The sequence below is a fragment of the Adiantum capillus-veneris genome, chromosome 18 (genome assembly GCF_014529385.1).
Source record: "Adiantum capillus-veneris isolate H3 chromosome 18, ASM1452938v2, whole genome shotgun sequence".
NCBI lineage: Eukaryota > Viridiplantae > Streptophyta > Polypodiopsida > Polypodiales > Pteridaceae > Adiantum > Adiantum capillus-veneris.
This window is the reverse complement of record NC_140948.1, coordinates 147,004,882-147,019,586: the sequence shown is the minus strand read 5'-3', so window position 1 is coordinate 147,019,586 and position 14,705 is coordinate 147,004,882. Positions and strand designations below refer to the sequence as shown.

At 46.3% G+C, this 14,705-nt stretch overlaps 1 protein-coding gene across 5 annotated transcripts in view; it reads left to right on the top strand.

Moving 5' to 3' along the window:
• The window catches only part of LOC147436597 (Spc97 / Spc98 family of spindle pole body (SBP) component), a 147,627-nt gene that overhangs the window by 47,939 nt on the left and 84,983 nt on the right, over positions 1-14,705 (top strand). The window lies entirely within an intron of this gene.

Genomic DNA, 14,705 nt, shown 5'->3' with positions numbered 1-14,705 from the left:
CATGCCCTCGTGTCCCCCTCTTGATGCAACTATATTGATGCCTCAAAAGCTTTATGGGTGAGTCTGTCTGGTGGGAGCTCTTGCATGCGCTGGATGAAACAGGCTGTTTGAAAGAGGGCCTCTACTAGCATCGGTGGTGTAGCTAGCTCTGCTCTGATGATGTCATGTGGTATTGAGGGTTTGCTGTGGAGCAAACAAGAGATCACGATGATCTGTGGGCGCTCTATCTGTGACCATAGAGATGCTGATAGCCCTGGTGTCCATATTGCGGTTGCATACATCATGGCAGGTGTGACTAGAGTGTCAAAAAGCCACCCCTCGGTGCGGGGCTCCCGGAAGTGGGCCTGATGGCATCTGTGCTCCAAGGTGGCCAACGCTGCATATCCCACTTGTGCCAATGTAAGGTCATCTCCCAGGAAAATACCGGTTTTCTTAAGAGTTGGCCTCTTCTTTAGAAATTCTTTCCTTATTTCTATATTCGGGAAGCGGAGAACAAGTGCCCTATCCTTTACGTTTCCCTTCTCGTCGATTCCTTTCTTGCCCACTCTCCATGCACTTGTGTGAGTAGGCTCTTTGATGCCCATGCGTTGTAGCAGTTCCCTCACTTCTTCATCTACATTCTCTTTGTCTTTGACTCCTGTGACCCGCACATGCAGAGCCCGATTCTTCCTTTTCTGCTCTTCCTCAATGGTCATATTAATAATGGTGGAGATAGGTGTGGTCTCAGGCATCTGGGCCTTCCCTTTCTTCGTATCCTCGATCCATTTCTCTGCTTCATCAACCTTTTCTTGTGTCTTAACAAGACGTTCCGCCCATGAAGATGCCGTTTTCGATTTCTGTTCATCTCCTTCCCGTAGAGCTTTCATATGATTCTTCATGTCCTCGAGCTCCTTCAACACCGAAGGTTGGTCGTCTCCCTTCTCCTTAGTTGCAGATTTGCAAGCCGCAAGTTCTCCTTTTAGCTCCTCGATTATTGCATCTTTTTCCCCCATGTGCTTTTCCATATTTGTTCTCCATGCTTCAAAACTTGCTACTGCCTCATCGAGTTTCTTTTGCATAACGCATTCTGTTACATTTACTTCGGCCTTGATTAGGTTTCGTAATTCCGTGTTTACGATCTGAATTTCCTCATTCTGTATCCCTCAGATCTCTCTCTTTAGTTCTCTCATCATGTCTCCATACATGGAGTTCCTGTAGCTCTCAGCATTGGCGTGCATTTCCTTCCTGATGTCATCCCTCATATAGTTTAGCTCTGATTTGAGCATGACCTGGACCTTCTCCATCAGTAGCTCATCATGTATCCTGGAGGTTTTCCCAACTCGTAAGGATCCTGGTGATAGTACAGTATCTCTGTTTCTCCGTTTGAAAGTAGCCGTCGTTCTTTTGGGGTGGTGTAGCTATCTACACCCGGCCCTCCCCCTTCGGTAGGCGGATCCATCGAACCCGAGCCACAAATGTGGGGTAGGGTACTAGGGTGAGGGACTGAGAATAAGGCAAACTTAAAAGTTTATTTGAAAGCTTAAAAACCTTTAAACTTTAGAAGTTTATTTCAAAGCTTAAAAACCTTTAAACATTAACGTAGGAGATGGGGGTCTCTCTACCGGTAGATGGAGGGGTGCCGGGGACTTGCTACGCGTAGGAAGTCCTTCTACGCGTAGAAGGAGAGGGCGAGCTGTCCTACGCGCTGCTGTCCTACACGACACTGCTCTCTCTCCCTCTGCAGCAGGACGCAGTCTCTCTCTCACAGCCACTTCAGCCACCCCTGCCGTAGCCGCCTGAAATTGCTGGGAACAGTGGCGCGCTGCCTTATTCTACTGAATTGCAGCCATACAGCAGTTCGTACCTGCCCGCCATCGCCCAAGAGGCATCAGCAGTCCTTCACGCGCGCCCAAGGGGCATGAGAGAGAGAGAGAGAGAGAGAGAGAGAGAGAGAGAGAGAGAGAGAGAGAGAGAGAGAGAGAGAGAGAGAGAGAGAGAGAGAGAGAGAGAGAGAGAAATGAAATGTAATATCAACGTCTTCAAAAGGCCAAAATGACCTATGAGACCAAACGGTTACATGTGATGAATCTAATACCAAGTCTGGGTACAAAAAGTACAAAGAACTGAAAAGGAAATAGTGGGTAGGGGTGGGGTGAAAGCTGATACAAAGGGAATACAAAGGGTGAGTTGATACAATGGAGCTCTTTGACAGTCGAGGCATCATATACATATACTATAGAGATTCGATATCCTCCAAGGTAGGCACTCTGTCGGGACGGCTCCTATGTCGCGCCAGTATGGTATGGATCCTCTGTCGCAATCTGTGTCGATGTCCAGAGGGCCCCCTCATCCGTGGGCGACGGGACCGCCCCAACTCTATCGCCCGATCAAGCAGTATGACTGGTGCCTCTGGTGTTGTTATGCTGTTGGTGTTGCTCGGACTCCTATGTCTCTGACTGAAAGAAATCTGTAATTTTCCGCTGTTGTTGGATCTCTCTCGTTGTGCCTCTCTTCAAGAGGTCTTCTCTGTGTTTGCGAATCTCCAGTAAGTATAATCCGAGGCATCTCTAATCCTGGTATCTCATGAGTCTAGAAAGTGGCCCAAAACCCTCTCTGAATAGACAGTGAAAGCGGCCTCGTATTTCATAGTATGCTGGGCAGTGACATATATAATGTAGCTCTGTCTCTGGCTGAGAGAGAGAGAGAGAGAGAGAGAGAGAGAGAGAGAGAGAGAGAGAGAGAGAGAGAGAGAGAGAGAGAGAGAGAAATGAAATGATATATAACGTCTTCAAAAGGCCAAAATGACCTATGAGACCATCAGATACAAAGTGGTGAATCTAATACAACGTCTGAAGTACAAGTACAAAAAGTACTGAAAGTAAAAATGAAAACTGAAAATGAGTGTGAAATGTGAAATGTGAAAATGTAGAATAGGCCCTCAATGACAATTTGGGTGTCGTGCTAGAATGCCTCTGATCCTCTGTTGGAGTCTCCGTCGATGGAGTGTGTTCCTGTGTCTCGGTCGTGGTCGTCTCGATCTCCCGAGCTCAGTCGCCCTGTCAATGAGGGTGCCTCTCGTATGAATGCGGGTACAACCCTGTGCTGGTGGTTGGTCTCTTGGCTCCCTCGATTCAAAGAAGTCTGTGATCTGTCTCTGCAACTGTCGTGCTCCATGTCTCCTCAACAGACTATCTCTATGTCGGTGTAGCTCAAGTAGATATAAGCCAAGGCATCTCTGATCCTGATACCTCATGACTCTATCTAGGGGTCCAAAACCCTCCCTGAATAAGAAATGGAAGCGCCCTCGTATCTCATAATATACAGTGCAGTGGCATATGTAGTGTAGCTCTGTCTCTGGCTCTCTACCGCATAGTTGACATATCCTAGACTCCGGCGGTATCCCTTTGAATCTACCCGTCTCAGTCTCTAGCTGGTGTGAGGATGTTGCGAATTTGACCAATAGCACATCGCAGACCATGAGACAAATGAGTGTCCATGTAGCTCGGACGAGTCACAAACCCATCTCCCGAAAGTTGGAGAAGGTGCTCTTTGTAAAAAGCCATCTTCGTGCCCAACTCTTGCATCGGCTCTACCCATGTCCTCCTGGTGTCCAACTGTATTAGATCCTGCCGAATGAGTCTAGTGATCTTCGTCCGTGTGACTGGCAGGGAGGGTGCATCTAGGGAATACTGAAAAGGAGGCAATCTATCCATGTTGAGACCATGCCTCTGAAACCATGAGGTCATCTACGCATAGCAACATGATGCATCTCATTGCATCGCTAACTGTCTAGAAGACTCAAGAGCCAATCTAGTATATTTGCCTCTATGTGTATCCCATAGACTGTGCATAAAGGACACTGATCTAGTAAGAGCCTCAATCTCAATAGGAGGGGCGGCTACCTCCGCTCGAATAATCGCATGTGGTACGGAGGCCTTGGCTCTAATCATCCGGGATATCATAAATACCAAGGGTCTCTCCATGTTCCTCCAACTGTCATGATTCACAGATGGTCCCCAAACTTGGACCCCATAAAGCATAGCTGAAGCAACCAAAGTATCAAAGAGCCATAGCTTTGTTCGTGGTTCTTGAAACTGAACCTGCGAACACATCCTCTCTAGCCCTCCCAATGCCACATAGGCTCTGGACAGTCTAGTATCTGAAGGGGATCGGGGAGCACACCACAGACGGAGAATGAGAGAGACAAGGAGACACACGACACACAGATATGGGTGGGGAGATTCCAAAGAGTGAGCAGCCCCCTATACACTTATGTTATGTATAAGGTATAGAAGTCAGTGGGCGCCCAGACTCTGGGCGGTCGGGCAAGGTACAAACGCCTATACCCCAACAACCTCCCACTTAAAGGCGACTGTGCCTTTAAGCAAGGGAACCTAGTCTAAAGACTACAAAAGGTGAGAGAAAACCGCTCTCAACCGATTCCCACTGGCTGGCTGTGATCGTGTGCATCCGGCTGTCCTGCTCCCGTGTAAGTCCATACACCACCAGACGTACCACAACGTACTGCAAGTATGTACGCAATACTTGTATATCTCCCTCGTGCACTATGCCATCATCAGTCAACAAACGACTGACAACCCCAACTGCAAATGCTCCCACTGTAGCTGCGATATCCGGTCTCAAGATCAACATCTCATACATGAGACCACCGAATGCCGATGCAATGCTAGCGGGCCCTGCTAGCTCTACGGAGCATGCATCAACATATATATCCCTGGCAATAGGCATCTTTGACTGACAAGGCGTGTCAGCCACATGCATCTCCTGACTGCCCGCAAAAGACGCATCAACCTGTCGTGCAACCTCAGAGCAAACCAGCTGCTCTAGGTGTCTGCTGGAAGACATATCCTGCACAACTATATCCCCATGCTCACTGTCGAGCATAGAAAGGAATGACTGCATAATCGCTGACATCTCAGTCTCCTCTGCAATCATCCACTGCAAACATGACCACTCAATCTGTTGTGACTTGCTAGAGCTCTCATGCTCTAACTCCGTATGCATAGACTCTTGCACAACGTACTCATGTCGTGACTCACTAGAGCAAGACCGCTCTACCTGTCTATCCTGCATAGAAGTATCTCGCACAACTGACTCTCTGCTTTGCTCAATCACTAGCAAAGCATGCATGTATGACTCTGTCACCTCTCTGTGTGACTGCTCAAGTCGTGCCCCAACTGTGTGCACAACGAGCTCACTACTCTGCACTCCATGCAAAGCATCCTGCAACCCACAAGCAAAAGAGACTCGCCTGCTCTCTCGTTGTCTACCTGGCTGCATGATCACAGAGACAACACCGTCTCTCGCGTGATCCACATGCAATGGGTAACCTGTACCACTCCTGGCACCTCTCGCAATCACTAGCGAACCCAAATGCATCACAAAATCTCGCTCTCGTAGCGAAATCTGACATCCACAATCTCTAAGCTGACCAATCGAGATCAAACTCACTGTCAAATCTGGTACATAGCGCACATGTCGTAACAAGTAAGATGCACCACTTGGTAATGACAGTCTCACATCTCTTGCACTTGCTATCGCATGCACCGATCCATCGGTCAAACGTACACTGCCAAGCATCCCGCTAGAATAGCTACAAAACCATGCATGATGCGGTGTGACATGAAACATAGCATCTGCGTCTAGCAACCACTGCGAAGGGAGTGCACTATCCACATGTATAGCATCTCGTGCATAGCTCGAGGTAAAAGTGACATCCCCGTTACTAGTATACTCCGACACTACATGTGCCTCAACTGTCAACGCAACTGAGTCCATGGCATCACTACATACATCTCTGAGACTGCCATGTCTCCTACGATGTCGCATACGACGAAAACAGCGCCGTCTAACGTGTCCAGAATGACCACAATACCAACATGTCACCTGTCGGCGTGCTCGTGAATGTACATGTCTCACACGTGTCCGTGATGACTCAGATCTATCATACATATCATGTAATCTGCGCCAAAGTGCTCTCGAAGTAGTCTCATACATAACAAGAGCATATACAGATTCTGCAAGGTGCAAAGAGAGCGTAGATAGTGCCATCTCCTCTAGCTCCTGCCACTGATCGTCAGACATGTTTGAAGGTCTACCTGCATCACCACTCAATGGTCGATGCAACCCTCGTTGTGTCAATGCGTCAAGCATACACTCTCTCCATGCCGCAAAGTCTGACCCATCAAACACGCGCATCTGTGAGAGGTCACAATCTGATCGATCACCTGTCTTTGCCATGAGCACAAGTAGCAAGCTAGATAGCAAAACCACCTCACCAAAAACACCTGGAAACTGTCTACCAATATGGCCAGAAACACAATGTAAAACCTGTGAGACACACTCCAAAATAGAGCTCCCGCAATGTCAACCAAATCAGCCCTAAACTGGCTCGAATCGCATCAACAAAAGTGTGCAAATATGGCTCAAAACCTGATGCAAAGTTGCACCAATAACCGTGCAAAACCTTGCACAAAATCACAAGTCAATATGACTCAATCGCGCATAAATATCTGACAAAATTTTGGCAGAGTCTCCTTTGTAACTGGAGCAAAATCTCAACAGTAAACCTCAAAGAGACAATAATATATGCCACAATGGCCAATCCGGGAATAAACTCGACCGGAATCACCTCACAAAGTCATACATATGAGCATACCCGCTCTTGCCGGAGTACCACTCAACGGCACCTCAAATGACATACATGTGAGTGATGATTGCTGCCAAAATACCTTTCAATCGATGACCAAATGTCTGCCAGATAACTATAGCAACATTTCGCAAAACCTTGCAAGATCTGTCGCTATGCGTAATACGAAATACGGCACACAAGGGCATACACAAGTGACTCCAAACTCTAACCAAATGATGACTGAAAATCACCTGTCAAAGTGGGAGTAAACTCAATCACTAAAATGTCAAAGAGCAACCTACGGATACGTAGAAGCTATGGCGAGAACGTGGATAAAATCCAACAGATTTCTTCTATAAATTGAGCCAAATCTCAAATAATCTCAGCCACAAACAAATACACTAATCCATATATGGAATACATAAACCGCCAAGACCATGGCAACATAGCTCACTCTCGCATGAGTGGCTCTCTGGACAAATGCATATCCAAAAACCTGTGTGTACCTATGAATTTGCTGGTTGCTGCAGAAAATACTCCGTGTGTGTGAGATATACCAAAAACAGTGTTTTTGGGACCCGAAAGTGCACAAATAAATCTGCTGCTGTACCTGCTGTAATTCAAAGCATAATTTCAGCAAATAGACATCACCATCGCGTCCGGAGCGTGCCAAAACCCTGACCTAGACTCTTGGATTATGTAGATCTGACTTTGTACGACGGAGTTACGCAAAAAACGGCGTTTTAGAGCCCCAAAATGGCAAAAACGAGCTGCACACAGTCTTGAACCTGCTCCTGCTCCACTCTGCGTGATGTAATGTCCTCTCAATGCAAGCTCCAACGCAAGAGCTCTGCCACAACAGCATCCAAGCACTTGAATGTCAAGCTCTCCTCCGCCGAGCACTTCTCTAACGAGCTCCACCGAGCTCAAAAGCTCCTCTCACCAAGGAAGCCGCAACCGCCTCCTCGACCAAGCTTGACCACACCAAGCTCTGATACCAATTGAAGGGGATCGGGGAGCACACCACAGACGGAGAATGAGAGAGACAAGGAGACACACGACACACAGATATGGGTGGGCAGACTCCAAAGAGTGAGCAGCCCCCTATACACTTATGCTATGTATAAGGTATAGAAGTCAGTGGGCTCCCAGACTCTGGGCGGCCGGGCAAGGCACAAACGCCTATACCCCAACAGTATCTGCTGCTCTCCTCAAAGTAAACCTCGGTCCCGTGAATACCACCCCCAGATATGTATATTCATTTATGTACTCCACAGTGTCCTGACCAAATACGAGTGCAGTTGCTGATCTCTTGACCCACTGTGGTGTGGTGTTAAACACCATAACCTTGGTTTTACCAAGGTTCATAGACAGTCCACTATCCTCTGCAAAGTTGTGCAATGCATCTAACTGTCTCTGCATGCCCTTTGGCGACTCCGATATCAACACAATATCATCAGCATATAATAATAAAGGGATCCATGTCCTTGCTAGCTGAGCGCCTCTGTCACCCTCTCTGTCAATGTAGTCAGAGACCTCATCTACATACATACCAAAAAGTGTAGGGGACAAAGGACACCCCTGCTTCACTCCAATAGTGGAATGAACAATGTCAGAAATCCCCTCAAGAGTGCGTACCTGGCCAGTCACTGAGCCGTATAAAGCCATGATCCCCCATATGATCTCTGTGGGTACTCCCAACTTCAGTATCCTGTGCATCAATCTGGCTCTCGGCACTGTGTCAAATGCTTTGCGGAAGTCCACAAAGCAACAATACATCCGTCTCCCATGTGCCCGACCCTCCTCAATAATGGCTCTGAGTGTAAGAATATGGTCCAAAGTGGAGAAACCCCTCCTGAATCCAGCTTGTCCTGCTGCTCGTATGCCCTCATTTTCTGCCCATTTACTCAGTTGTTGTTCAAGAATGGATGCATACAACCGTGCCAATGTGTGCCCTATCATAATAGTACGGTAGTTCCCTGGCACAATGGGGTCCCCTGCCTTGAAGAGAGGTACAATAGTAGATAATCTCCAGGACTCGGGTAGTTCCTCACACATGACACGGTTAAACAACCGCGCAAGAACCTCTGACAGTAAATCTCTAGCATGTATCAAGTGCTCTGCCACCAAACCATCATGATCATATGCTCTCCTAGTCCTCATCCTGTCAATGGCGTTCTTCACCATCTCAGTGGTAAAGCAGGTACTAGTGGGTGGACATGGTTCTAGAGGGTCTGGTAATGGTGGTTGCCCAGGTACTATATATAATGATGCTGCGTACTGACCCCAAATCTCGGGAGAGGTAATCACTGGAGGAGGTCAGTGCTCATGGAAGAGACGCCAGTCCTCACCTGAATCTCGACTCAAAAAGAGCTGATACAAATCACATTCCATCTGGGCTAAAAAGGCCCGCTTCTTCTGTCGCACTAAGCGCCGAAGGGCAATCCGAGACTGTCTATATGTAATGACTCCAAGTATAAGCTCGCTTTGAATCTGAACACTCATCTCTCTGCATTCCTCATCATACCAACTATTCTGAGGCATGTTCCCAGAATGTCTTCTCTGATCTAGTTGAGTGTGTGGGTATGCCTCTGCTGCAGCCCCATGCAAGATCTCCGTCAATAAAGAGAGAGAGAGGACACGACACGGCGAAGTTCTGCACCCAGAAGCATTGGCGGCAAAGATTGGCTGTCATTTGCGCAATTCACTTGCGCCACTTGGACACGGTTCTGCAATAGTCTAGCGTCAGTCTTAGCGTAGGACTGAGCCTGACAGTTTTTGAGCCTCTAGCAGGACTTGCATGCCCAGACGGTCACACTTGCATACCCTCCCTTGCATAGTACAGTCATTTCAGCATGAGCATTTTCTACCGCGTGAACCACCTGTTATAGGCCCTTTTTTTTAAAATGACTTTTGGAATTCTTTTTGTAAGTTTGTTGGAAAAGTAGGTAGGGCAAATTGCTAAAGATCTTTAAAAGAAACCCATTGGGCACTCAGTAGAAGCAGAAGAAGCAGGGACACAAGGAGGCAGGCACCCAACAGTCAGGCAACACCTCAGCAGGAGCCCTAGCGTTTTCTCAAGAAGAAGAAGATCAGCGTTTTCAGCCCTTAGCTTCGTCGGACCGCAACTTTTCGTTGCAGTTCCTCGTCGTATTGACTAACAAGCAGTAGATCAGCCTGGTGTTTTTTGTTTTCAACAGATCAACCAGTGTTTTTAGATTTCAGACAGATCAGCCAGCGTTTTTGCATTTTAGTCGTACCCTGGGGAAGCGGTTGCAGATCAAGGCTGCAATATCGCCGCAGTATCGGATCCCCAGCAGTGCATCTAGCGATTTCAGTTTTCAGCACTTAGACACAGCAGATCCAACCCCTAGCCTCGCAGATTCAGCATCTGCGTTTTCAGCGCATCGCCGTCGCCATCGCCGTCCTCGCCAACACAATGTCAGTATTCAGCAGAAAGTCAGCATTTGCAGATTTCAGCCCTAGCGTTTTCAATTTCAGCTCGCCCGTCCTTGTCGTCGTCATCATTGTCGTCGACATCGTCGGCAAGTCCATTGCATCTAGACCATTGTACCAGATTGTGCAATCAATAGCATAGACCTCTCTCGCCATAGAGAGGGGGGCCCTTGGAGGAGGTTTTGAGAATCGTCTTGTGTCGTATTGTTCTCTCTCTCTCTCTCTCCCACACAGTCTCAACACCTTCATTTACAATAGCATTCACTTTGTTTGTGATCATTGCAATCTCTCACTAAAGGAATGGAAGGCTCTCCCTTCCGTAAGTAAAAGGAACCCTTGAGCACAGTTCGGAGCACTCATCTTGAGCAACGTCAACATTCACTTCTGCTGCACCTTACATTGGCGCCCCTTTCGGTATTTCTTTATTATTGCTCATTGCAAAGGATAACTCCTGAGGGTCCTATGCTCTCAGACTCTATGCCGAGGTGCTTGTAGAGTGAGGCCCCAGGGGTCCTTATAAACAGTATAAGGGATGCTTAAAAGCAGAGCCCCAAAAGCAATTAGTTCAAAAGCACTAAACCCCAAAAGCATCTGCTCCCAAAACTTAGTGTTCAACGCAATTTACAAAAATCCGTACAGCCTGCCATGTCAGCACTTGTACAATCTGCCACGTCAGCATGTCAGTGCGTTTTATGAAAATCAGCTTTAGGGTTCAGCTTTGGGTTTTTAGGGTTTAAGGCCCAACGCCCTATGTTTCGTAAGTTCTTCAAGTTGGTCAGTCCAGTCTCTCTTGTCCACTCGGCCGTTGTTTCTTTTCCAGTTGGTCATGCCATGTCATCACTTTGTGACATGGGAACAGATGGGCGTCTCCGCTCGGCCAGTCATCACAATGGGACGTGTCTTGGGGAATGGTGGCGACGGCTGTGGGGATGGTTATGGGGGATGGAAAAATGATTTTAAAAATTCAATTTTGACAGTCTATGACCCTCTTTGTTTGGAGGGTTTAGCCTTTAGGGCCATCAGCCATAATGCATTGTCATGCCGATCTTGAGTGGGTTTGTGACTCCTCCAAGAGGCTAAAGCCTAGGCCACGAGCTCAAGCTTGAAGCTCATAATGTTTTATGTCATGACTCATAGCTACCTTGCAAGTTGCTCAACGCTCACTTGCTTCCTCTCTAATCTCTTAATGCTCCCTCTCTTATTGCCTCACTGCTTCAAGGGCCAAGACTCAAGCTCCCTCAACTTTCAAGAGTTAAGGATGAAGCTCCCTCTCTAATCTTTCTATCCACTATCCTCCAATTCAAAGTTTATCTACTCAATAAAAACCTTAATCCAAGACTCAAGCTCCCTCTCCACTCTCTCAACTTTCAAGAGTCAAGGCTCAAGCTCCCTCTCAAAGCTCTTTATCCACCATACTCCAATTCAAACTTTATATCTGTGTTCCTTCCTCTACGAGCCGAGTCTCCCTTGCCGATCAAAGCTCTCTACCTATTTTTTAAAGATATCAACCATGTTTTTCGTTTGATTTTGCTCAATTCTATGCTTAAAGTGTTGTTAGCTATATGAGATATGCGTCTAGTTTGAAAAAATTGGAAAAAATTGTTTATTTTTGCGATTCCTTGCACCGACCCCATTTACTAACTTTTGCCGTCTCGACTCTAATCCCGACCTCATTCTCCGTCTCATGTTACGATGCTTGGAGGTTCTTATATACCCCTCATTTGAAGTTTGAACACCTAGTCTCATGTGAAATAAGTAAAAAATAGCCTAAAAATGACAAAATAAATAAATAGGATCACATTAGGCATTCTCTTTAGATGCATAACTTTAACACCTTCATCGTGCTTTGTGACCCCCAGATCCCTTGACTTGTTGTGCACCCCGAATTTAAGGGGTCATCTCTTGAAGTTTTTTGCCTAGATCTAGTGAGAGAGCTTGTTTGTGGCTATGCTTGGCCCTGTGAGGTTTCTCCACTATGCATTGGTTTTGGGTAGTGCCTACATGGTGTTCGGCTTGGTCATTTTCATTTTTGCTAGCCACCATATTTTAGGGATTGTGCTTCCAAGGTGTAGCAACAAAGGTGAATCGAAAAACGATCAAGTCTGCAATTGTGAGAAAAACTTCTCACAAACATGGGCAGCCACTGGATCTCCGATCTACCGGGATGAAACTCCACCGAATTGGCCTCCGATCAAGGGCAGCCCACCGCACGGGCTAGGGACGCTAATGAGCACCTGCTCCTACAAAAGAACATTGGAACTGCTATAGAGAGGGTGCGCACATTTTGGAAATGTTGGTGAGAAAACACTAGAGGAGAGAGAGTGCACTCAAAAACGCTGGCAATTTGCAAACACGGCAAAGGATACAATGACCAAGGACTGGGGGGCAGGAGTCCTTATATAGGGATACCCTCCTCTTGCCCGACTCACTCCCAGATACCCCACGGCCCATAAATATGGAGGCGCCCTGATAAATGCCATGTTATAAAAGAACTACCTTGTGTAATTGTGCCAACTAGCCACCTTCAGATTAGTGATAATAAAGGAAACGCTAAAAACTTAGGAGACTTGATGAAAAATCTGCTTAAGGAATTGTAGGAGGTTGGTTAAGTCTTGAAGAATGAATCGAGTATGGAAAAGAAGGAAGACGTTTTAAGTATCAAACTAAAGGTCACATGAAAAGATATTGTCCTAAGAAAGAACCCACGTCACCCAGAGAACCCACATCTTCTCTTAGTGTCGTAAATGAGCCAAGTAATGTGTGCCAGTTTCTAATTATCATCCAGATGTGTCTCTCATTAAGTGTTATGGTCATGTGATGGTCAGCGCGTTGTAATCTTGTTTGATTATGGCAGTATTTATGATGTGATTAGTGATTCTCTGGTGAAGAGGGCACGCTTAGAACCTACAGATTCATTGTGGTTTCTGGATTTGCTCATGGCATGTAGTCCTCACGCATAAGTGTCCCAAAGTAACAATCTTCGTTCAAGACATAGGCTTTCGTCGTCAATTTGTTGTTTCACCTCTCTCTAGATGTGATATGATTTTTGGCATTGATTGGTTTCATGAGCTTAAGTCCCAAGTTGATTGGGAAGAAGACATTCTCACTCTCTCTAGCGAAGGTGCCTCTCCCGTGGTCATTCGCTGTGAGCAGAGTATTCCTTCTTTGTTATGAATCTCTCTCTCTCTCTCTCTCTCTCTCTCTCTCTCTCATGTTTTGAAAGGGGAGAAAACACATAGCCCAGTAGCATCTCTCAGTATAGAGCCACACAGTTCTACAAAGAATCAGTCAGTGCATGAAAAGGAACCTCTCTCTGTCATTCATGCTCTAAAGCATGAAAAGAATTTTGTGTATCATAGAGATTTCAGTGCTAGTATTGATCATCAACCCCTCAAGTGGCTCTAGCCCATGCCTAATGCATTTTAGAGAGACTTTCAAGCCAGATGGTTCAAGTCTGTCTAGCAATTTGGTGGTTTGATTGATTATGTTCCTAGTAAAGCTAACCCAGTTGCAGAAACGATTAGTCACGCAATACAGATCTTGGCTGTTGACTCGAGGTCCACAATATTCATTCATGAAGTATATCTTGAAAGCATGAAAAGTCGGTATGCATTTTTCGAGAATTTCATTTGTGACGGTCTCTTGTATTTTCATCACCGTCTTTGTGTATTATCTTCTCATAGGAAAGCCATATTGCACGATGCACATGAAGATTACTTTGGAAAAGGTAGAAAGTTTGCAATCAAGGAATATACAATGTTTCAGCGTTATTTGTCATGTCAACAAGTTTTGCATGCTCATTCCTTGGCAGGACACAATCACAACACAAGCATTAGCACGATTGTCCATCAAACATTCTTTGGAAATTACGGCACTCCGTTACATTTCCAACACTTCATCTACAGTTTTTTAGGAAGATGTGTCTATGAATTTGCGATTGCCTAACTCATGGTCAATACACACCATTTTCCGTGTGTTTTGCTTGATGTTGTTTTAAGGAGATTCCCCAAAGGAGATGCTTGAAGAGGATGAACCTGGGATCGTAGACGAAGTAGAAGACATGAAGCCAGAGCAGTTTTTCTTGCATCGCTTTCGGTGTGGCTCAAAGAAGCAAGCATTGCAATCCTTTTTGAAGTTCAAGTATTGCTGAACCCATGTAGTAGAGCGGGCTGACGAAGATTTCTTTGCAGATTCCCTGGAGTTGTTGGAAGACTACACGGAAGCCATGGAGCTTGGTACCAATACCTCACCTTGAAAAGGGGGGATGTCACGTGCACATCTAACCCTATGCGCATGTGGACAAGTTAACGGCTACTTCTAGGGTTAAGGACAACCTAGGAAGTGTTTTGGCACCCTTTTGAGCTTGTACGCAGGACTTGCATTCCCAGGCACTTTAGAGTAGTTGAATACCTTGTGATTGCACATGAGAGCCACCAGTGTTTGCTAGGTGTAGGCATTGGGGAGTGTTCCAATTTAAGTTTATAGTACCCGGTCTAGGTAGTTTACGTGCACGTGAAGCACCTCTTATAAGTGAGTTTAACTTACTAATAGTGACATTTTAGCCAGCAATTACCAAATCGTGGGGTTTTTAATAAGCCTCGTCCAAGCTTGCATTTAT